This window comes from Marmota monax, unplaced genomic scaffold (genome assembly GCF_021218885.2).
Source record: "Marmota monax isolate L192 unplaced genomic scaffold, Marmota_monax_Labrador192_F-V1.1 WCK01_AAM20220418_F8-fsc00006, whole genome shotgun sequence".
Taxonomy (NCBI): Eukaryota; Metazoa; Chordata; class Mammalia; order Rodentia; family Sciuridae; genus Marmota; species Marmota monax.
Genome location: NW_026693712.1, coordinates 30,343,489 through 30,368,463, shown reverse-complemented (window position 1 = coordinate 30,368,463; position 24,975 = coordinate 30,343,489). Strand labels below are relative to the sequence as shown.

Below are 24,975 nucleotides of genomic sequence, written 5' to 3'. Positions count from 1 at the left end.
ATCTACAGTCTCAGACAATTCTCACATAAAGTTGCTCTTAACACGAGAGAAAGATAAAAAGGTTTCAATTATCTCAAACTCACTTTTCATAACTGCAACAGTTGAAGTATTTGGAAAAGAGAAACACTTGCCAAATCACAGCTGTGAGTGGTAATCTCGAAAATTAAATAAAAATCCTTACAAAGACATTATCTGATACTTCACAGATAATCCTTTTAAGAGAATTTTCGTCCATTTTGTGCAAGAAGGTAATTTTTACAAATGAGAGATCTTGACAGAGTCAGACTGGGAGATCTTATACTTGCACTGGAATACACAGGAGGAGAATGACTTCCTTTCTCTTAGAAGTTATCATTGCCTCTGTAAAATTTTAAACACATTTTCTAATTTTTTTTTAGTTGTAGATGGGCACAATACCTTTATTTTATTTGTTTATTTTTATGTGGTGCTGGGGATTGAACTCAGTGCCTCATGCATGCTAGGCAAGCACTCTGCCCTCTGAGCCACAACTCCAGTCCCTTAAACACATTTTCTTAGGGCAGTATTTATCTGGTGTCAGCAAAGAATGAAAGTTTCCAATTTTAGAATTTCTGCCCATATTTGTATGATGTTGATAGAGCAAGAATTTTATGAAAATCTTACTGATGGTTTTATCTGGAAGGTGGAATTTCTTTAAGATATTATAATTTCACTTATCTCTTTCATTGCTCACATCATCAATTCAAACGTATCAGTTTTGTCAGCTGAGAGGAAGAAAAATTGTCATAGACTTTAGAGCCTGATAATACACATACCTCAAGAGAGCTGTATCTGTGTGGGGGAGATGGTTTCTTTGAATTAACAACAAAGAAATAATTATGAAGTGTGCATTCAGGAATAGAATGTTGCTCTTTGGAATGACATTTCAATATTCCATGGCCAATACAAATTAGCTGTTTAAGCCAATTGTATTCAAAGTGTTCTAAATGGCTGCCAAATTATGAAATACATAAAAGAATGTGGAAGAGACCCAGAAACCAGTCCTCAAATCACTTGACAATATTTTTCTAAGCTGTGCCACAAACAGATGGGCACAAAAAAATGTGCTCCTTTTTCCCCATTCATAGTTGTTCTAGAAAAGAAACACTCTTATTATAGAGTCATTTTACAGCTGGTGTCACACTTGGGATTTTGACCATCTCCGCTTTTCATCATTAGCTGCATCATAATAAGCATCTTCACAGTTGCCATATGGCAGCAATATTAAGGGTAGTCAGAGCTAAACTGTCCCAATCCTTTTGAAGCTTAAGACTGCAAACTAGCAGTACAACATGCATAGAAACTAGCCAATTATGTACTCATTAAAGTTCGAAAGCCAAACTCTAATTATATACTGAAGAACTGTGTCACCACAAACCTTTCAATATGGTGTGAAAGGTGATTAAGATAATATCTATCAATAAAGTTCACAGCTGTCCAGTGCTCATCATTTTGTGGCAGATTCTAATAAGCTGAGAAGGGACTAGTAAAGGTATAAAATGTGTTCACCACGTCACTGTTTCTAGTCATTCAAGATTGGATACAACCCAAGAAGATGCAGCCATAAGAAGAAAAATTTTACCTTCAAGTTGCATATGGAAAAGTCAAAGTACTAACAAATACATCCTAAAAAGTAAGCATTTGCTAAATTACATAATTTTTCAGAAGAGCATTTTGAAATATGGACTACAAAGCCTTAGTCACCTTATCCCTGCTTTCCCTGTATCTCTTATATGACACTACTTTTTTTCAGCTATCATAAGTTTGTGTTTTTTTTGTTTTGTTTTGTTTTGTTTTTAACTTTCTTGCTCCCTGTGTGCTTGAGGAGAGGGGTGGCAATTGTTCCTGCAACACATGTGCTTCAGGGCCTTTGGCCTAGCTGTTTCACACACCTGACTGCTTATCACTCACATTTAAGCTGAAGTTTTACTTCTTCACCAGAATGTACCTTCAAGAAGACACTGTTAACACTTCACTCTATTTTATTTTGTACTATGGCTCCTATTGTTACTTTAATTTTTTTATTGTTCAATTGCTTATTTGCTTCTGTATTATTTATTTTCCATCCCCAATCAGTATAAGTGAGCTTGATGAGCACAGAAATCTTGTCTCCCATATTTATTGCTAACTTTCCAGCATATAAAGCAATTCCTATCATACAGAAGTGTTCAGGAAATACTTATCGAATTCATGCATCTTGTTCACTTAGTCTTTAATCAGGAGAAAAAAAGAAAAGACATAAGAAGAAAAATAGTAATGATCTCCGTGATTTAAAATAGCAGTATTTAACATAATCTTATATCTGACATTACAACCTTAATACCTTTCGGAAATACATTGAGAATAAAGAAACATAAGCTAACACATCTTTATCTGGATCAGGTCTATCAAAAATCAACCCAAAAGATATGGAAATGTATATTTTTAAAGATCTCCATTAAAGGAACACATTTAGTAATCCATTTATCTATTTTTCTGGGAAAAATCCCTTGCCTCATTTCACATACACACTCCTTTATAACAATAAAGAGGTTGGGATGTGACTCAGCAGCAGAGCACTAGCCTAGCATGTGGCAGGATGTTTGTCCCCCAGTACCACACAAAAAAAGAGCATAACAGTAATAAAGAGAAGAACAAAACTAAACATTTAAACACATTCACTAAAACATGTAGTAGTAAAAAATACCAATAACCTAGTTCACTTAGAATAATATTTGCAAGGAGTAAATATATTACAAAATAGAGACTAAAATAATATCTTGAATGTACCCTGTAAGAAAAAAAAGTCATCTGCAAGTCTGATTTGGAATATCAATCCCCTTAAAGATTGGTTTGAATTGCATCAATTCTGATTGGCTAAAATGAGCACTATTGGGATTAGTGTCTCAAACAAATCCATTCCTGAAAAATGAAACTGATCATTCCTTTGTAAACAAAGCATCTATGAGAGGGCTGTCACACTGATAATTATTGTATTTTTTAGATAAGTTCTTCTCCATGACTTCATCTCTTAGAAAATAGCAGGAACAAAAGGATTAAAGATTAAATTGGAGAGGGTGTTATGGTTTGGATATGAAGTATTCCCCAAAAGCTCATGTGTGAGAAAATGCTAGAAAGTTTAGAGGTGAAACAATTGGATTATGAGAATCTTAATCTAATCAGTGCATTGGTCCCGTGATTGGGATTAACTGGGAGGAAACTGTAGGCAGGTAGGGTGTGGCTTGAGGAGGTGCGTCCCTGAAGGTGTATCTTTGGAGTATATATATTTTCCTGTGGTGAGGGAAATCTTTTCTCTACTTCCTGGTGCCAGGTCCTAAGCTGCTTTTCTTAACCTTCTCTTCTGCCATGATGTCCTGCCATACTTTGGGTCCAGAGCAAAAAAGACAGCCATCTATGGGCTGAGACCTCTGAAACCATGTGCCCCATAATAAACTTTTCTTTCTTTAAGTGTCCTGTCAGGTCTTTTGGTCACAGTGATGAAAAAAACTAAGTAAAACAAAAGGAGTTTATAAGAAAGAATGATTTAAACAGGTTAATTGGTCATGTTTAGCATTTTTATTTGGTATATGCCAGATCATGACCGCCCTTCAGAGACCAAAAAAAATTTCTATCCTTTTTTTTTATTTTTTTGGTACTGGGGATCGAACCCTGGAGTGCTTAACCCTGAGCCACATCCCCTGCCCTTTTTCATATTTTATTTAGAGACAGCATCTCACTATGAAATAGGTAACCTTAAAAAATATATTTCAAATTGTGGGCAAGAAGTATTTGGGTTGAGCTTTTCACTTCTGGCCATAATGGAGGAGCAAAAAAATAATTACCTTCCCTCCAGAAACAACTTGAAAACTATACAAATATATAGGAAAGGATTTTTAGATATTGGACTACAAGCAATATAGAAGCGTGATACCTAAGAAAAGACGAACAAATGAATTTAAGATTATAATTACCCAGCTTCTTTTTAAAGAGATTGTCTGAACCATGGAGCTGAATGGGGGATTATAAGAAAATATAGAATTTTCTGTGAGAAAGCCAAAAAATCAAAGTTCAATGACTGAGGTAACTGAGACAGTTGGAAGAATTTTATAGGGCAGAATTCCAAAGAGAAAAGAATATCACAGAAAGCTCAAGAAATCTGGAAAGGCTGAATAAAATCAATGGAGCATTAGTTATTCCAAAGTTCATTCATGACTAGAATATGGTCCAACAATATCTGAAGTATAGTTTCCTGGGAACATTCAGTAGAGGTCCAAAAAGTCAATTCCTTAGTGGTAAGGCTGTTATTTTAAAACAAAAGTAACTCTGGATTCATTTAAACAAAGCTTAAAAACAAGCAATAAATTGGCCAAACTAAACTGTAACTAAATTAACTATCAAAGCAAAATCCAACATTTTTTAAAACATGAGAAAAAAATCTAGACTTTAAACAACGTAAAATTCAATGTCCACATCTAATTAAAATATACTGGATACACACACACAATGCTGGGGATTAAATTTAGGGATGCTCTATCACTGAGCCACATTCCCAATACTTTGTATTTTAAATTTTGAGAGAGGGTCTTGGTAAGTTGCTTAGGGTCTTGCTAAATGGCTGAGGTTGGCTTTGAATCTGTATTCCTCCTGCCTCAGCCTCCTGAGTCACTGGGTTTACAGGTGTGTACCACCATACCCAGCTATATGCGATATTTTTAAAAGCAGGAATATGTAACCTGTATAAGAGAAAAATGAGTCAATACAAACTGTTATAAAAATTGAAACAATAAAATTTAAGACAAAGATGTTAAAATAGTTATAATAACTATATTCAAATATTTAAAGAAAAACAGTGACACAAAGAGAAGACGAATAGAAAATATTTTAAAGAACCAAATGGAATATTAGAGGTAAAAATTATCATTTCTAAAATAAAACATTAGAAAGGATTCATAACAGTTTAGATACTATAGAAGTAAGATAAGTGAACTAGAATACATAGCAATAGAAACCATCCAAAATGAAGAGGAGGAAAAGATTAGGAAAAAAAAATCAGAGCATCAATGACCTACAAGATAATACCAAGCAGTCTAACAAAATATAACTGTAATGCTAGAAGTATAGGAAACAAAGGCAAAGAAAAGTCATTTGGAAAAAACTGTGATCCTCCCAAGTGTCCAGATTTAATTAAAACTATAAATCCACTGATCAACAAACCCACACATAATAAAAGAAAGAAAATAACACCAAGGTATATATGAAAAGTAAATCTTTAACACATTCAGATAGAAATACATTATATACAGGGAAACACATATAACAACTAATGAGGATAGAAACTGGAGCCATCATTTATCACTGTGATTGTAGGTTACAAACATCCACTTTAAAAAAAAAAACCCTAATATTTGTGAATGCTTAGACTAGCTTATGACAATAACCCTAGACTATTTAGTTCTTAGCCAGCTTTATATTACTACAAAAATGCATGAGTCAAATAATAAGAAGCAAGGTATATCTGGAGGCTTCATTCCATGATCAACTGGCCTAGTGCTTTGACCTTAAATCAGAAAAATCATGGTGAGAGCATGTAGAAGGGGAAAAACAAAAAAACAAAAAACAAAAAAACTGCTCACTCACCTCCTGGCTGGGAAGCAAAAAAGAGTGAAGAGAGGCTGGGGTCCCCCTTTTCCCTTCAAGGTCATTGTTCCAACAACCTGAATACCTCCCACTAAGCCCTGTCTTAAACTTTCCACCGCTTTCCAATAATACCAAGCTGGGGACAAAGACTTTTAAACACATGACCCTTTGGAGGAAATTCCAGATCCATATTTTTAGCAAGCACCTAGCTAGCCAATTTTTCTGAGTGGTCATGTGACTAAATGTTGGCTGACAGAACATATATGGATACAATTTATTTAACATCCTGGACTGGCCCACTGAAAACTTCCCATTTAATTCTATATACTCTCTCGCTCTCTATGTCTTCTAGGTAGTAGAGGACTCTGATATAGGGGGTGGAAAAGCCAATAGGTGCCCATTGCTGAACTTGGTGAATTAGGTCTATTACATAAATGAGGAATAAACTTTTATTGAATTCAGTCACAGAAATTTTAGGGTTTTCTATTAATAATGTTACCTTACCTCATCCAATATAGTCAGTTTTACAACAATAAAGATTAATACACTTGACTACAGACAAGTCACTGTAAGACAGTATGTTTTGGTGGGCTTTTTTACACATGAAATTGAACAAATTTACACAGTTAATACATGTCAAGTTCAAAATTTGAATTCTAATCCTTTTATATGAAAATCCCTGTGTTCTTTTCACTGCATATAATTCCCATATTTATTTCAATGGCAGAAAAGTCAGAAAATGGAATATGTATGGACTGATATTAAATTAAGATAGAAAAATTTTCTAGTTTATCAGCACTGAGTTCTAAATAATTACCAAATTAAAACTAAATGCAGAGTCTATAACAGAGCTACACATCTGAGAATTAAATACACTAATTTGGCTATTCTCTTCACATTAACACAATCTCATATTTATACTCTCATATATGGGTTTACTTCTCTTATATAGAAGCAGAAAATAACTACCAATAAAATTTCTTCATTTCTACACCACTGAAGTAAACAGCAAATATCTCTCTTTTCGATATTTTATGCTTATAATAGCACAGCCAGTTGCTTCTACTAAAAGATACTTTTGTATTAACATAAAACAAACTAAGGGGTACCACCCTTTCATTCCATGCAAATGCAACATAATGCAAATCTACTAAAATGTGAGTTTTTTCCCCTTTAGCTTTATACAAACTATAGTCATTAGCACATCATCTGAATGCATTGTGTACTCTTCAACACATCTCTTTCCCCCAAGGTACAATATATTATTTACAATGAGAAAACATCTTTAATCTCTTTTAAAGCTCTATTATTTATCTTATTATATATTGCCAAGATTGAAATAAATATGCCCCAAAATGCCCGCCCTTTGTCCTCAGAAATAGTTATCTATCCAACCCAGAGGGAAAATAAAATAACTAAAATTTTCAGTAGTATGCTTTATCCATTTTATATTCATTGCTTTAAAATATGCATATTTTTGATGCAGCAGTTTTGCTTCTAAAATTTATTCTAAGGAAATGATTATGGATAAGCTCCAAGATTTAGACTTAACTTTATCCATTGCAGCAAGTATGTTTACATTGTATATAACCACCTCTGTAATTTTTTCTAAAAAAAAAAAAAAACTAGTTAAGAACCAAAGAAGAAATAATAACATATAAACTTTTAATTTATAAGAGATTAGCACTATAAATCTTATTCTCTTCGTTAGGGATATAACTTGAATTTTCTATGCCATAAACATTCTGAGTTTACGTAATCAAAAATAAGAACTCCTATGCTTTCCCCTGTCTGAATACATTGAAAAATTAAAAGTATGAAAAGCAAATATTTTACTACACAGTACTCATCTTAAAATTTATTCTATATTGAAAATATGTGGCATTGATCATAGAAGTATTCAATGATTAAACACATTTATCTGAAGCAGGTATCAGTACACTAATCTGGTTTATCTTCTTAATCTGCAGAACACTTCTAAATTAGTCCTTAATATTGTTTGTAACAAAGACTTTAATGTGTCCTTAGAAACTCTATTATCCCCTCAGGAAATCATTGACCAAAGGGACTTTAAGTTAATGAACTTCATTTGTGATCCGTTGGTTGTGTGTTTCTAAGGCCTTTATAAACATGTAGAAATTTTTCAAGGTAGTAGTGGTGATCACAACTACTAAAAATATATTATTAAAGATTTTTTATAAAAGATCAGTTTTTAAAAACTAATTTCTAGGCCAATAATTTCTTTTATTATAAATGCTATATTTTAAGTCAGCTCTTTAAAATAGAATGATTAATCTGACTCCCTAATTATATTGTTCATAAATGACACTAATGGGCAAAATTTTTAAAAACCCACCAAGGATATAAATGTCCCTTTGCTGAAGTAATTTTAATCTTTTCCTGAGACATCAAATAAATAATATTTCCAAAAATATTATTATCTTTTATTACTATTATTTTAGATCAAAATAGTATTGCAAAAAAAATCTGTTAATAAAATATATTTCCTAGTTGGAATGGCCTTATCTCTGTTTTTCAAGCATGCTTGTTTGAATGGAAACCAATTAAGAAATGGTACATGTCCTTCAGACACAGATATACTGAAGAGTCTGATTTTCCTCCAGATTTTTAGGAGTTACTCTCTGATTATGAAGGACTCAGCCCTCCCTTCAAAAATTCCCACTATTTTAGGGTCCCAACCGGGCCTAAAAGTTTCAGAAATAATAAAGAGGGAACAAACTACCATGACAGGTGTCTACTCACAGTTTTAGAGTTCTCCAGAGGAACAGAAACAATGGCCTTTGCATAAATATTACAGAACATTGCACAGCATTAGAGTGGAGGAAATGAAATGACTTAGGTTCTTTCAAGAATGTAAAGTCTTAGAGGTTCTGGAAATGGTAGACCAAAGGAACCCACTGTGTAGTTGCTGCTCTCTGAAATTGAATCAAAACAATGGTTCTGCAGTGGCATGAAGAGGGAGAAAGACTGTGGGACAGCCTCAGAAGTCATATCAGAGAGCCAGCAACCAGGTGAAAATCAGAAATATTGTTTTTTAGAATAGAAATAAAATTAATAAGGGCTAGGGTTTTAGCTCAGTAGTAGAGAGCACTTGTCTAGCACTTGTGAGGCACTGGATTTGATCCTCAGCACATTAAAAAAACACTTAATAAACAAAAATAAACGTATTGTATCCATCTATAGCTAAAAATATTTTTTTTAAATTAATAAAAGGAACTGACTGCACCAGTACTAGGTATGTGGTAATTAGGGAGGTTGGGAGGGGAATGTGCTCTCCAATGAACTGAAAGAAAGTTTCTCAGCAAGGTTAAGAAAAGCAGGCACTGTTAGGAATTTAAATTAATACAGCCACTACAGAAATCAGTATGGAGGTTCCTCAGAACATTATGAACATAACCTCCATATGATCCTTCTATAACATTCCTTGCTATGTGCCCCAAAGAACTAAAGTCAGTATTCTATAATGATATATCCTTACTGATGTTTGTAGCACACAATTTACATTAGCCAAGCTACAGAATCAGCCTAGGTGTCTATCAACTGATGAATGGATAAAGAAAATGTGCTATATTTATACAATAGAGCTTTACTCCACTATAAAGCAGAATGACGTTCTGTCATTTGCAAGCATATGGATAGAATTGTCAAGCATCATTTTAACGGAAATAAGCCAGACTCAGAAAGTGAAGGGGCACAGGTGTTTTTTTTTTTCTTCCTGATATATGGAAGGTAGAGGGGAAAAAAAAGTAGAAAAGAGCTCATAAAATAGAAGACCAGTATGATAGATGAAGGAAATCAGGGAGAGTGAGAAAGAGAAGGCAAGAGGAGGCTTTGGGAAATTAAAGTGCTCAAGTATGTTATGTGAATGAATGAATATACTAAAATGAAACCCATTCTGTTTAATTAATTATATAACAATAAAAAATGTCAAGTATTGTGTTCCAAGATTACTCCTATAGCAACTGAAAACACTGTGCATATTTTAAGTAAGCAACAGAATGGAGATTGAACTTGGGTCCTAGGCTTCCTGTAGGTGTGTCTTCAGGGAGTTCTAGAGCAGTCAATATTCATTGTCAAATGAACAAGGAATAAGCTTACTTCGTCATACAAATTTAGTGCTTTGACCACTAAATTACCTACAAATAGGATAATAGTGAAAATTTTTCTTTGTGGTCCAAAGGCAGACTTTACCCTAGTTCAATGCATGTTCCATAGTAGTAGAATTTATTAAGAAGTATACAGGGCCAAACAACCAAGAGCTCACACCACTTCTAAATCTGTACCAAAATAAACCTTTCCTCCTTTAAGTTGTTGACCTTAGTTATTTTTGTCACTGAAGTCTGACTAACACACTCAATGTACTTCTAAATCTCATTTAATATTTGAAAAGGACAACAGGCCTTTGAAAATCAAGTATATGTCAGAATACATTAAAATTCAACTCTTAAATATATATTTTCTCTGCATTAGGAAATAAGTATTTTCTTTCAGAAAAGAGTGGAATAAATTCAATTTTATTTTCAAGTAGTAAAAATTTCAAGTTGGTGATGGTATATTAAAACCTGGATGTATTGAGCCTTATTTCTTGAATGCTGACTATTCATATATTTTCTCTGTATTTTCCAACAAAATATTTAAGTTGCATGTTAATGTCTCCTTGGCCATTCAGTAAGCATCTAACTCACTTCTTTTTTCTTTAGAGTGAGGTAATACTTTGACAGATGACTATTTAAAATACTCTTATTAGTGGTTGGTTGCAAGAAGACAAATTAATGTTAATAGCATGAATAAAATATAATTCAGATAGTGAAGTTCTTATAATTTTTCTGTGTATATGTAGCTCTCCATTATATTGAATATACTTGAATGGGTAAACCAGAATTTTGGAATAAAGATTCTTCAAACAAAGTAATTTTAACAGGAACTTGAGATATACCTATATGATTTTAACATCTAAAAAGGTCCTAGGCAGAAGAAAAATCTTCATTTCTATTTTCAATGAAAGAACTTGAGATTTCACATAACATAAACTGAAATATAAATAGCCAAAAATCTTGCATAATTAACACGTAGTTCTTTTGAAATAACAATGCAAAACAACACTTTGATAGCCAGGAAACCGTTAATCTCTGAAGTATATAGACACTATTATGAATCTATTTTTAAATTCTTAAATAAAATACACTGCATGATCCGTATGTTATCTATTCACCAAAAGGTCATGGTGCACAGAAATGATTGGAGAACTGTCTAATGTCTGTTAGATTGGTGTTCATCTCTAATAGGCAAATACGTTTTGCAGTCACAAAGTCTCAATAGGAAGCTAAAAATACTCCTTTCATATTGACTCAGTAAGCTGCCATATACAGAGTTTGAGGCCACGCTTTTATACCTGACAGCTGCCTTTCTTTCTCAAAAATGACATACCAAAACTGAACATGCTAAATTTATTGATGTGTCAATGGAATATATAAAATGTGAGCTGAATTCATTAAGTTCTTGAGCTTATGCTGTCATTTATAAGGAAAAACAAAAAGTGTATTTTAATTCATTTCAAACATTTACTGGTACATTTAAGTTAAAAATAGAAATTAGCATAAATTAAGTAATCAAATTCAGAAGAGTGTCATCTGGTTGGAACTTTTGAAAAGCTTCCATTTCAGTCATCATCCCTATTGTGGTTTGGATCTTAAATGTCCCCTAAAGCCTAGGTGTTAAGGAATTGTTCACCATTTGGTGACACTATTGGAAGGTGGTAGAATGGTAAAGCCCAAGAGAAGGAGGTTAGGTTGTTGGAGATGTGCCCTTGAGGGGGATATGGGATCAGTTTTTTCTTTCCCTCTCACTTTCTAGCCACCAGGAAGGGAACAGTTTCCTCTGCCACATGATGTACTGCCTTGTCACAAGCTCAGAAGCAGCAGGGCCAAGCCTATAAATTGAAACTTGTAAAACTGTAAGCCAAAATAAACCTGTCCTCCTATAGGTTGATTACCCCTGGCATTTTGTCCCAGTGATGGAAATCTCACTAGCACACACCCCTTTTTCCAGACATAGTTGTTGTGACAATGTGCCAAATCAATAGGAAGAAATATTTGTTTTATATTTCTCACCATGTGCAACTTCACAGGACAAAGTCTTTAGAAATGGATGAAAGGAAGTAGGGTGCACAAGGACCAGACTGTGAAGGACTTTGTAAGGAATTCGGACTGAATTATGAAGCTTTTGAAGGATTGTAAACAGAGGAGTGATGAAGTAGACTGACACTTCAGAAACTCAATCCTGGTTGAAACATTATCTTATGAGGGCTGCAGGGAAGAATCGTTCTTTGTTTTTATTTAATTCAATATTTATTGAACACTGTCTTGGTGCCAGACCTATTCCCAGTTCCTGTAGAAAAAGCCAATTTTCAATGAAGTGAAGACAGAAGAATTGGATTTATTGCACAAGAACACTTCCCATTTTGAGAAGTTATCTCTTGGGACACACTTTGTCTTTAGAAAATGGAAAGGTTGGGAGAGATGGGATCTCTGTCCCATGAGTAAGATACAGTCTTTGACTTACTGATCTCCAGTTTCAGTTTCCTTGGGTGCATACTTGCTGGCTTCTCAGGTTCTAATGCAAATACAGAAAACCAAACCAAACAAAAATTTCCATAAATTCTAATCCTTATATTTCAGACATGACTTAATTCCAAGGGTGAACAAAGTTTAGAAAGAATCAACAAAAGCATTACAGCTCTTCGGGAAGTTGTTCTATCATCTATGTGAGCAGCTCTAAATTTCATGGGTGAATCTCATTTTGTTTGTGACTACAAAAGAAATAATATTGCTGGGAACCAGTAAATTGCTATTTCCAATTGCTTAAGCTCCTCATCTTTGTACAATTTCTTAGCACTTCTTATGGGTGAAAAGAATTTGAATGGGAAATGTAGTCACGGTATAATTGGATCTGGTTAGATATAATCCAAAATATTTAATACTATCTTAAGTATAAAATCTTTAATTCCTAATGATATCAGTTAACTCATTAAACATTATTACAGCAATAAAAAATATAATGCAAAAAGGAAATTAAAAAAAATCAGAAATACCTTCTAGATATAACTGTAGTATTTATCTTCACCACCAGGTGGCACTATTTAGTTTTAAATTATTTTTGTAAAAAAATCTATTAGCATAATACCAACAGCAAAGTATTCAAAATAGTTTAATGTGAGTGAATAATCTTGTCTTGAACAAAAGAATCAAAGAAACAGATTAATGTCTTTCCTTTGTTCCGGCCCCATCCATCTGTACAAGCTGTTGCTTCTTTTGAAATCCATTGAAAATTAAATATGTATAAGATACACACTGGGGGCATAGAGAGAGGAGAATGGGGCCACAAGTGCCCATGTTTGGAAACAGATGGTTTGAAAATGAATAAAGTAATTAATAATGATGATGTCTTGACTGCATAGAGCAGCTGCTGTCCTTGGAACTCAGGAGCTTCTTTTATCATCTCATTTATTGTTCCAATACCAAGTCATGACATCAAGAATGGAGTAGACACACCTTTCATTTTGTTTTATTTTTAGTTGTTTTACCTCCAAACACAATAGACCAAACTCATGTTTAGTCCTATGCATATGCAAAAGCTCTGCAGATTGTTTTAATCATGGAACAAAAACTTCAATACCACCAAATATAAAATTGCTGGTGAGGGTAGGGGAATTCGGAAATATTTGCCATAGAAATTAAGATTCAATAATATTTCTTTATGGGTTAGTTAATATTTAAAATTTGAATTGAGAACGAGATGAGTTATTCAAATAGGATTTGTGCTAGAATTCAATGTATCTTATTACTGAATAAGAATATTTGGAATATTTTTCCTCACTGACACTTAAGTACACTTAGAATGCTGACTTGTGAATACCAAGGCACCTAAAACACTTTTATTTTCTAAGAAACATTAGAATCCTTAAACATAATTTTTATACATGTTAACTACGGAAAAATTTAAATTTTTAAAATCTATTTACTGATTAACTGTCATTGGATAAGAGTACGGCATCTTAAGAAATAGTAATTTTTTTTTAAAAAAAAAGGTAAAGTAAAATATGAATCTTTTACAAGAGATTTATATTCTATACATATACTGGAACAGTGTTTTGAAAAGCAGAAAATAGGAAGGCAGACCTGAAATCTGTTTTGTTTTATTTTGTTTTTTTTTCCAAGTTCTGGGTAGATCCTTTGATCAATAGTCTTCTTCTTTTCCATTATCTAGTGGGCTCCTTCCAACTTTTCACTCCAGCTCCATTTTCTCCTTTACACAATCCATCCCATCAGTGTGTTTCCAGATCATGAGGTCACGGTCACCTCCAATCTCTCTGTCTTTACCATCTTCACTTGATAGAGATCACAAAGATCACAGGATGCCTCAAGGTGAATCAAGCTTTCCAGAATCAATAGCCATGAGATCCTGCTCTCTTCCCTTAAGTAAAACCCTGAATGAAGTTATTACCAGTTTCTACAAGGATTTCTCTCAGTATTCTGAAGTGGTGTTGTGATTTCTTTCTCTAATTCTACAAACCTTTCTTTGTAATGGAATTTCAGGAGAAAGCAATATTCTCCATAAGTCACTTCAATCTATTAGGTACCTTTGTCCTAAAATCGCTACAATTCAGAGTGCACCTCTATAATTTGTATGACATTATTGGCCTGCAAGTGACCTGTCCCAAAGAAACTTGGGGACTCTGATAACTGTAGATCTGATAACTCTAGATCATGAAGTCAGTTCCAATTTGACAAAGAATATATATATATACAAAAGTCACCCTAAGATCTGTTTCAAATTTGGGCTCATTCTTAGGTTAATTCTTGGTCATTGAATCTTTGAAATGATCCAGCAGTCAAAACTCCTTTTGTAAATTCTTACTAAATATGGGAGAGTTATACTTAGAACTCATAGTCATTCCTCATTCTTCATTTCCAGAGTAATACTAGACCCTATTCCCTCTATACCATCTCAAGTCTTTACCCCCTACAAGTATATGAAATTGTAAATCATTCAGAAAACCTTTTATTGAAGGATTACTATGGTCTAGGCACTGTGCTTTATACATTAAAATAATAATAACAAAGTCTAAAACTCAGATCCTTAAATAGATTATGTTACTTTTGAGGAAATATCAAGTAATAATCATCCAGTAAGAGAAGTACTGAGGAACCTAGATATGAGAATAGGAGCTCCAATCTATTCCTTTTTATGGCTCTTTAACTTTTTACTTCAAATTCAAAGCCAGTGCATGGTAAAGGAAAGAGTGTGTTGTCAAAAGAGTTCAAATTCCAGGATTTATACTTACTGCTGGGTGACTTGAACCAGTTATTTAATTCTCTCAGCTTTCATTTCCTCGTCCAACTCATGAGGGTAAACAATGACTCCCTCACCAGATGGCAGGGAGGACTAAATGAGATGGTATTTGGAAAGCATTTAGCACATGCCTGGCCTTCTCTCAGATGCCCACCAAGGACAAGATAAGATTAGCATTTTTTCAGCAGCATTTTGGAGGAACAGGATCTTTGCCTGGTAATTATTCATATACCACCTCATTATTTTTCCACAGCACCTTGGACATAATAAGTCTTATTATTCTCATATCATAAGGAGACACAGAAAGGAGACTTGCCGCATTTTACGCAGCTAGCAGGTTGTTGGGCTAGATTCAAAATCACATCTTTTCACTTCCAACCCAGTTTTTCCTTTATACATTTTCAAGGAAAACAACATTGTCTGAGAAGAGACATCTCCCAGAGGACTTTCACAAGGTGCTCAGAGTTCTGTAGTCCAATTCTGCAACCCACAGGTCAAAGTTGTGCTGCTGAAGCATGCCCTTGTCAGGTTTATGTAGGAAACAGAGAATAAAGCCTCCTCCCTAGGGATGAAGCAGAGAGCTTTTATGTTTTTCTCCACAGAGGACATTTTGCTGCAGGCTGCAGACTAAGAAGGGAAGAATTGAGCTGATTTTTCCTTTGTGCAGTAATGAGATGGGTGAACTCCCAAAGTTAATGGTACCCCAGATGTGATGGAGCAATTGGCATAGCCAGATATGTGGGAGTGTTTCTCTGTGCCTGCTCCTTAGAACAAACCCTCTAAGGAGACAAAAGTTTCCACATGAAAGGCAAAAGAGCAAGCAGTAAATGCCAGAAGCTTATCAAAGGACTCAGAAGTCCTAAAGATCAGTGCTTACCTCTCCTTTCATATGCTACTCTCTGAACTGAAGCCAGCGTTCTACCTGCCTTTGCCTTTGGAGTCAAGTCACATGATGAAAGGCAGATGCGTCAATTTGCCATTAATGAACTCAAGAGTCTGGCATTTATATTAGAAAATTTCTTGATTCCAAACAGTATTTGATACAGAATTTCTAGTAGGTAAATTATCACTTTGTTTTATTTTAGCACTCCCAACTCATCATGCATCTGTGCAAAGAGTAACCTGGTATTGATTTTGGTACATTCACTATTGTGGGTTGGAGATTACTAATTGCTCTACTTCGTTTGCCTTAACTCTTTATTCTGTTTCCTAACCCTTGAACACCATTGAAAAGATATTTGGAAGAGAAGGGGTCATTCCTCACTCTTCATTTCTAGAGCAATTCTAGGAGTACTAGGAATTGAACCCAGGAGTACTCTACCACTAGAATACTCCCCAGTTCTTTTTATTTTTAATTTTTAGACAGGGACTAAGTTGTCAAGGCTAACCTCAACTTGCAATCCTCCTGCCTCAAACTCACAATTAACTGGTATTACAGGCATGTGTCACAGTGCCTGGTTATTTAAAGATTTTTAATTCACTGAATGGGAAATTTGATTCTAAACTCTGTAATATTTTTATGCATATTTTTACATTTTATGACAACATTCTTCAGAATTCTTTTAACAAACATTTAAATTTTTAAAATATTTTTGTATGTCTAGATTGTTTGAAAACAATATCCTTAAACATTTACAACTAAACCATGAGATTCTGCTGTTCTTCAGAATTTTAACTTTACTCTAAATTCTTTTTTTGTGGAATTGGAGGCATTTCTGGTTAGAGTATATGCATGCTTGTGTGTATGTGTGTATATAATAGGAGTCATAAAAAGCATTGATTTCCCCAGTATTTCTACAGAAGAAGGTATTGTGGTCAATACAGGACCTTTCCTATCTTCCAAGCCATAGCTTCTTCAAACCAGCTATTCTCCAAATCAACTATTCTTATACAGACTTTTTGCCTCAATTTCCTCCCTTAAACACTCATGCAAATTAGACCATACATATTTTACCTTAATCCTACTTTTTCCAGGTCAGAGTTTGAGCTGATAAAATTTTCCACTCCCAGTTGCTATTTACAAGCTGTGGAAGCACACCTTGTCTGGGGTTCCCAGTCTCAAAGGTCTGAACACCTTCCAAAGGGGCTGCTTTCGTCTACCACCCTTGTAAACACATATCACCTTCATATCACCAGTGCTTCTTCTATTACTCTCATGAACTCCTTCTATCCTTCTACACAACGTACACATTTGGCTCATATTTTTCCTCTTAACACCTATCAATTGCTGTTTTAGTCAGCTTTTTCACTGCTGTGGCTAAAAGCACCCAACCAGAACAATTGTAGAGGAGGAAAAGTTAATTTAAGGGCTCACAATTTCAAAGGTCTCAATCCACAGACAGCAGGCTCCATTCCTTAGGGCACATGGTGTGGCAGAGGGACTCTGCTCACTTAAGGAAGCAGAGAGACTCCACTGGCCAGATACAAATATATACCCTAAAGCCACACCCAATTCCCATCTCCCCCAGCCACACCAGTTACCACTCAGTTAATCCCTATCAGGGGATTAATCCACTGATTGGGCTAAGGCTATAATCCCATCATTTCTCCTTCAAACCTTCTTGCATTGTCTCACACGTGAACTTTTGGGGAACATTACATCTAAGCCATAACAATTGCCATCATTCTAAGTGACTAATAATGTATTTATAAATTATGAGCCATCTCAATTCTGTGGTAGCCTTACCCTTGCTTAGATGTACCTCTAACTGGTGTCACGTACATGACAGTGAGCTCTCATCAGAATGCATTACTGAATGACAAAAATATTGTTCACTGCATCTTTCTTTCTGACAACAGCCTCTTTACCAGTCATTTCTTGTTCCCTCATCACTTGAGGCATTGATCTCCTCCCTCTCTGGCCCTATAGTCACTCTACCCCTGCCTGCATCTCCCCTTGTTGCCCTTTTGGTTTTAAATGATCCCTCTACTGAATTTAGGGGTTAACTTTTCAGAGATTTACTCTCTCACTTAAGCTATCCAATAATTTGCTAATATTTACGAGATGAAGAAGAAAAGCAATATATAATCCTTTCTTGTCTATAAGTACTTTTCAAATTAGTAGAGGACATAAGAAATTCATTTGTGCTTCTACTCATCTCCTCTTCAAAGAAATGACAATAATCTTTGTTTTGATTTAGCTCAGACTTAACACGGTCTTCTTTCTGGTCATCCAGTTTGTTGATTACAAACTCCATCTCCACACTGTGAAATACTTATGCCTGAAGTACTTATATATCCTCTTTGTTCAACTTCTCTGGATATTCCTTACTTATTATTCAACTTCTCTGGATATTCCTTACTTACTATTCCTATTATAGGAATAGAATAACATGATAAAATAAAGGTTTTTGATGCAGAAATCTCTCCTCATGAAATCATAACGAAATATTCTGCTCTTGGTTTGCTTAAACACCAACACCATAATCCTCGTTATTTAAAAATCCCACTAAACAAATAAAAATTGAAGTGCAATATCAATGATGAAATATTGGCAACATTCAACATGTGGGTTCCATTTAAGTAAACTAAATCAAGTGCTGTTTTCATTTGGTAGTCAGATTATCAAGATAAGGGATATTTTCAAATATAGTAGAAAGTAATTTAAATAAAAATACCACTCAATAATTCACACCCTTCTTTCACCTAGACATTAAATACCTCATTTTTCAACAGGTTATGAGATATCTGTTTTGTTTTTGTTTTTTATGGAGAAGAAAGCATCAGATCAGACATTTTCCACTGCTTACTTAGTGTCCATCACATTCAGAGCAAGGCAGACAAGAATCTGCTAGCTTAAGGGAAAATATAACTCTGGTTGTATGTGACTCATTTTTCATCATAAGAAAGACACAGGCACACAGTGGGTCTTTTGATTATTTGGTTTATTAGTTGGTTGGGGGTCTTGTTGTTGTTATTTGTTTAATTTGTTTTTCTCTTTTTTTCTCTTCATGATTCTGGAGTTTGGGGTTTCTTTTGGTGTGTGTGAAAGTGTGTTGTTGTTTTGTTTTATTTTGTTTTCCTGGAGAACTGATCATAGATAACCATGTTAGTAAAATCATCTGTAATTGGAAACAGCAGATCTCACAGAAGATGAGAGGGCAAGAAGTTAAGCAACAGTAGGAGGAGATCTGGGAGAAACTTAAATTGGTTCAAGTTTGTAGTTCCTATTTTCCAAACAATATATTTATGAAATTATCAGGGTCATTATGTCAAGTAGCTGTTGTTTTTTAGAATTTGTAAAATATTAGACAGATTTCAGAAGATGGGAAAATTGATTCTATTTTAGAAATTAATTTATTAATTAAAATTAATAATAGCCTATAAAACCATAGAATAAAACGTAATTTAGCTGGAAAGAATACTGAGATGAAGTAAAGGCAAAATGACTTGCAAGACTTTTAGAGCAATGGGTGATAACTTGCTTGTTTTCTTAAATAATAATTGTTAAAATTGTATATATGTATATTTGGAACTAGGGACTTAGCCTAGGGACTCTTTTTCATTGAGCTACTTCCCCTGCCATTTTTATTTTTTTCAGACAGAGTCTAAGTTGCTTAGGGCCTTGCTAAGTTTTTGAAGTTGGGCTCAAGCTTGGGATTCTCCTGTCTTAGCCTTAATCACAAATCACTGGGATTAAAGGTGTATGCTCTGTGCCCAGCCTAAAATAATAATTTATGATAAAGTGATAGTTCTGGTATGTTAGGGCAGAGATAGAGATAATAAGATCTTACAAATTTCTTAAGATCCTACATGACATCATCATACCCATTATTATTACAGGAAAGGCAGCTATAGTACCTGCTAATTTATCAAACATAATTGAAAAATGAACTCTAAACTATTTCCCTCCTGCAGTGAAATTTCTAGATAAGCTAGGAAAGAGGATAGAGCAGGGACCCCACACATACTCAGTGACATCATGACACAGTTACATGCACAGACTTGGTATTCAAGCCAGTTAATTTTAAATCCTTATTCTATTTCTTGCAAGCAATATATTCTTGGGCAATTTACACAATCTCCTCAAGATTCCCTTTCTTAATCTGAAAAAAAAAGAAAAATATAACAGTACCACCTAATAAAACATAAAGGCTTAGAAGAGTCACTGTTCAATTAAAGATAGCACTAGGTAATTTAATAATTTATTAACTCACATAGCCTTCCCATTGAATTGTGAGTCCCTCAAGAGCAGACTGTGCTTCCATTACTCCTCCAGGCGTCCATGATATAGAAGAAGAAGCCTAACACTAACTAAGGGTGGAGTATACATTAAATATTTCATATTTAGTATTCATATTTTATACTTAATACTTTACATGGAACAGATATTCCAAGTAAATTGCAAAGAAGAGGAAAAAAGAACAGAGTATGCTGGATATGAGGCAGTTCAAAGAAGGTAGGAAGGGAAGAGATAAGCCTCATTTGACTGGAGGGAAGATCCAGGCAGCCTTCCACTGACTGATAAGAGTTAAACAGGTATGTTATTAAAAGGCACAAGAAGCAGGTTATTCTTGACAAAAGCATCTTTATTTTAGACTCTTGCACTTTGTATTGGAATAGGAGGTGTCTGCAAGAAGAAATTGTAACCTGTTGTAGAAGTACTATGTGTATATGCATTTTATTACTAAGTAGTATAGACGATAGCTGAGACCACATAGGGGCTTTTATACCTCATAAAAACTGAAGGAAAAAAACATATAACCATTCTCACTCCTTCTGCAAGCACTGACAAATGCTTATTATGAAGTAGGTGATAAGGATACAAATTTAAATAAAATCATTCCCTCATCTTCTATTAATAGGGAAGTTCTGACTGACAAAAGAATAAACAAAAAAAGTTAAATAAGTTAGAGGAGAGCTATTGGCATGTAACAACACCCTGACAGTGAGAATAAACATCTTGGAATGGACAAGACTGAAGAAGTGATGCTTGAGGGGCTCAGTGTACCTGGTGGGTAGGATACTCAGGGAGAAAGGAGATCATCAGTTACCAATCTGAGCTTACACACAACACCAAGACTTTGCACCCTGACCTGGGCATCTCCGTGCTCTGATCTGGTATTTCAAATCATCTGCAGCTTTTGGGGGGAATTGTTTTTTCACTGCTCACAGTTTTCTCTCCTTCAGGTTTCAGCTGTCTCCCTGTCTAGTAGTTTAGGTTGCTGGGATTTGCCCTTATGGGTTAACAAAAGGCTGGAGTGTTTGATGGAGCAGTTATCATCATCAATGCTGGAAGGAATCTCCAGGAACAGTTCTCTGTGATTGATACTGCATTCAAGCATCCTTGCATTTGTCTTTGACTTGGATAATGGGAAGCAATTATGCTTACTGAATCTAGAGGTGAAAGAAAGCCCAGAGGACTGAATTAGACCTTTTACATGATGATGAAATTTGACTAGTGATTAGAATAAACTTGACTAGTAAGTAGGAATAGACACGAACATACTTAGAAAATTTAAATTAAGGAACAAAAGGCTCTACTTAGCTATGTAGCTAAAAGTATGGTGGGAAAATGTATTAAAATCAGTATATAATTGTCCTGTGTGCCATGAATTGATAAAATATTTCTTGACCTTGGCAAAAGAAAAATATCACATTCCTAAAAGAATTTCAGAAACTAATAAGTAGAGTGCCATAAAAATGTGTCATAGCTCTACTTTGCCTGTTTTATTTCTCATAAACCACTTACTTCAAATGTCCCTGTTCAACCATAATGTACATACTAAGCTCACTCCTTTCAATTACTTTTTTTTTAAGCTTATAAGTATTCTGTTCTGTTAAAGTCCCATCAATTGCTAGGAAAACCCAATGTCCCACTTAGACTAGTGTTTGTCAATCCATCTGTGATGCTGGAAGTTTTTATTTCTAATCTAGTAAAAACCAATGCATTTATAAAGTACAGTAAAACTTAATTACTAAGTAAATGAAATTACAAGCCGTATGTAAAAACAGAAGTCCAAATTTATTATGACATTATTATTTCTTTCAACAAATACAAATGACTCTGACAAATTTATTTTTATAAAATTTTCTGAATGCTACTTTTGATTTCTTCACTTATCATGAGCCAGAAACAGTCATCGATAAACACAAGTACAAGAACTTAATTTGGAGTAGAATAAACTTCAACCTTTGTGTTCAGGCATCTTTGAGAAACCGCTGTTATGGTAGAAGAGCAGTATTGAAGGATATTAAATGACCAGGACCAGCGGGCAGGAACCTTATGTTCTATATTAGCTCTTCCACTAGCTAAAACTCTTGCATCAGTTTTCTTGTCTGGAAGATTATGAGAATTTTGCAGATGACTTTAAAAATCTTATCCACCTATAAAATTCCATGTTTCTATGACTAAGCTTAAATTTAGAAATTTTTAAAATTATTTATTTATTTTAATTTGTTATATATGATGGCAGAATACAATCAATTCATACTACATACATAAAGCACAATTTTTCATGTCTCTATTTGTACACAAAGTAGATTCACACCATTCGTGTCTTCATACATGTACTTAGGGTAATGATGTCCATCTCACTTCACTGTCTTTCCTACCCCCATCCCCCCTCCCTTCTCCTCCCTCCCCTTAGAAACCAAGTTTTTTGAAGAAGAAAATGAGCTAGATTGTTTATCATGGAGTAGAAAAAGCAGAAATATTGTTAATTGTGTTGCTACTATGTTTGCATGAATGCATGCTTATTCTCCATGATCCACCCAAAATTATATAGGGATATAGACATAATGATTCTGCTACCCAAATGACCACCTTGGCCACCTACAAGTACTTAGAAAGACAACAGTAAACTTCAGAGACATCTATATTTTCTATTGGCATTTCCATGATGATTACAGCTCTGGTGGTGGTGCCAGTTTCGATATATACAAAGATTTACAATATTGAGAACTGGGATCACTCGTCCTACATCTATTAAGCACAGAACAAAAGGGTATAGACTTGAATTTTACTGTCAGTTATTTATATATGTAATGTGCATCTCTGTCTAAAGCCAGCATTGCTCAACTCTGGATTAGTTTACCCAGAAAGGTTATGCACTCTCCTTCTTTGAAGATCATTAATAAAAAGGGACTCTTTTCTTTTCTGAAGTGGCTTGGTAATGACTAATATAAATGCAGAACAATGAACAAGAAGGACTCAGCATTGTGTTTTGTTGTTATTGTGTAGTTGTGTAAGCTTAATGTAAGAAAAAAAATTCGCCAATAATAACATTAGCTTAATTCTTCTGGAAATAATGATATATGTACTCTTCAGCCCCAGTGCCTTTCCTCAGGCTCAGGTAAGCCTCTCAAGTTCTCTGTTCAGTTAGGTACATCCTGGAAATTTCCTTCCTTCACTCTGTTCCTGGTCCTGACTTTAGATTACTTCCTCCTTCCTGTGCCTTCTATCAGATATTAGTCCTTAAGATACAGACAAAGTTAGGAGGTTAGGTAACTGCTTTTCTGGATCACTGAGTATTCTACCCAAGGGAGAAATTATTTCCGGCTTGGTCTTTCTTAAAATGACACATCATAGCCACAGGGGTTCAGAGGCGAAAATAATCTACATCTGCTGATTTCAAGAACCTCAGAAAGGATGAACACTTCCTCAGCAACAGACAGAAAACTGGAAAATTATTACCTAAATTGTCCATCCTAATAAAAATGCCCATCCTACCTAATATGGCCATCCTACAGATTCTGAACAGAAGTAAAATATTGCCTGTGCTTGCACAAAGTGGAAAAAGTCTGGGGAAAGTTCTATAAAGGGTTTGAAGAAGTACATTGAGCCCAACAAGCCTCAATGTTCTATTGCCACTTGGAATCAGTTTTTAATCACTGACTCTGTACTTAAGCATAGGGTGTACGGATTTATTGCTACCTGACTTAGATGAAAGTGTGTCCCAAAAGTTCATTCAGTTCAATTCAGCAGAATATGTCCTAGCACCTATTAAGAGCAATTCACTTGTGTTGAGTAATATAAGTCCTTACACTGCAGAAATTCCAATCTAGTTGAGGAGAAAGACGTACATACACAGATGACTCCAGCGAAGGTCAAACTCTGATAAGTGCAATGAAAGAGGCTCAGACACCTAAAGGAGCCAAAGGATAAATTGATTCCATATATGGAAGGATTGTTAAGTGCTGGAGTTTGAAAAATGGGTAAGTTTTTTTCTTTCTTTCTTACTACAAAAGTAATACACCTTTATTGTGAGAAATAAAAATAAGCCGTGAAAAACACATACAACCCTATCACCTGGAAATAATTTAAAAATTTCTGTATACACATGTGCAAACACGAATACCCTTTAAAAATGAATTATAAATTTATGCTCTTTGGTAATTATATCATTTTCCTTATACAATACATAATTAACATTTTTCTATGCCATTGATTATTCTTGTACAGTAAGTATTATTTATGAATGTCATATTTTCTTTTATTTCTGGTCCTGATTATGGCTGCTTAGAGCTTCTAGTTAACAGGATTCTGTGGCCATGTTCTAAATTAGAAGGAATACCTCATTCAATGTTTCTACAAGTCCAGGTTACACTCGCTTCAAATACAAAATATCAGTTGACTCACTTCTATACCTCTTTTAATGCCACAAAATATTCTATCATATAATTACAAATAAATTTTAACCAATCCTGTATTTTTAGACACTTGATTTTTCCACTTTTTACTGATACAAATAATTCCACAATGAACTTCCTTAGCCCTACGTACTTCCATTTGCATAATTATGTTGTTAACAAAACTTTATGGAATTGTAATTACTGAATCAGAATATATGCACAATTCCAAGTTTTTTTAAATGTTGCCAAATTATTGTGCAGAAAGTTTATACCAATTTAAACACCTTAAAACTGTATGTGGATGTACTAAATTTCTGACTGCATTGCCTAGGCTGGATGTTGTTTTTTTAAATTTTTGTTCACCAGTTGACCTGGTACATGATCAGTTATATCTGT

The 24,975-nt window shown here is 34.4% G+C and overlaps 1 protein-coding gene across 1 annotated transcript in view; it reads right to left on the bottom strand.

The window, feature by feature from the left end:
* Slco6a1 (solute carrier organic anion transporter family member 6A1) overlaps window positions 1-5,757 on the bottom strand; it is a 214,991-nt gene extending 209,234 nt beyond the window's left edge. Inside the window, exon 1 of the mRNA XM_046460442.2 lies at window positions 5,635-5,757. The gene's annotated coding sequence lies outside the window, so the exon portion shown is untranslated. The remainder of the gene's footprint in view (window positions 1-5,634) is intronic.
* Between the last annotated feature and the right edge of the window lie 19,218 nt (window positions 5,758-24,975).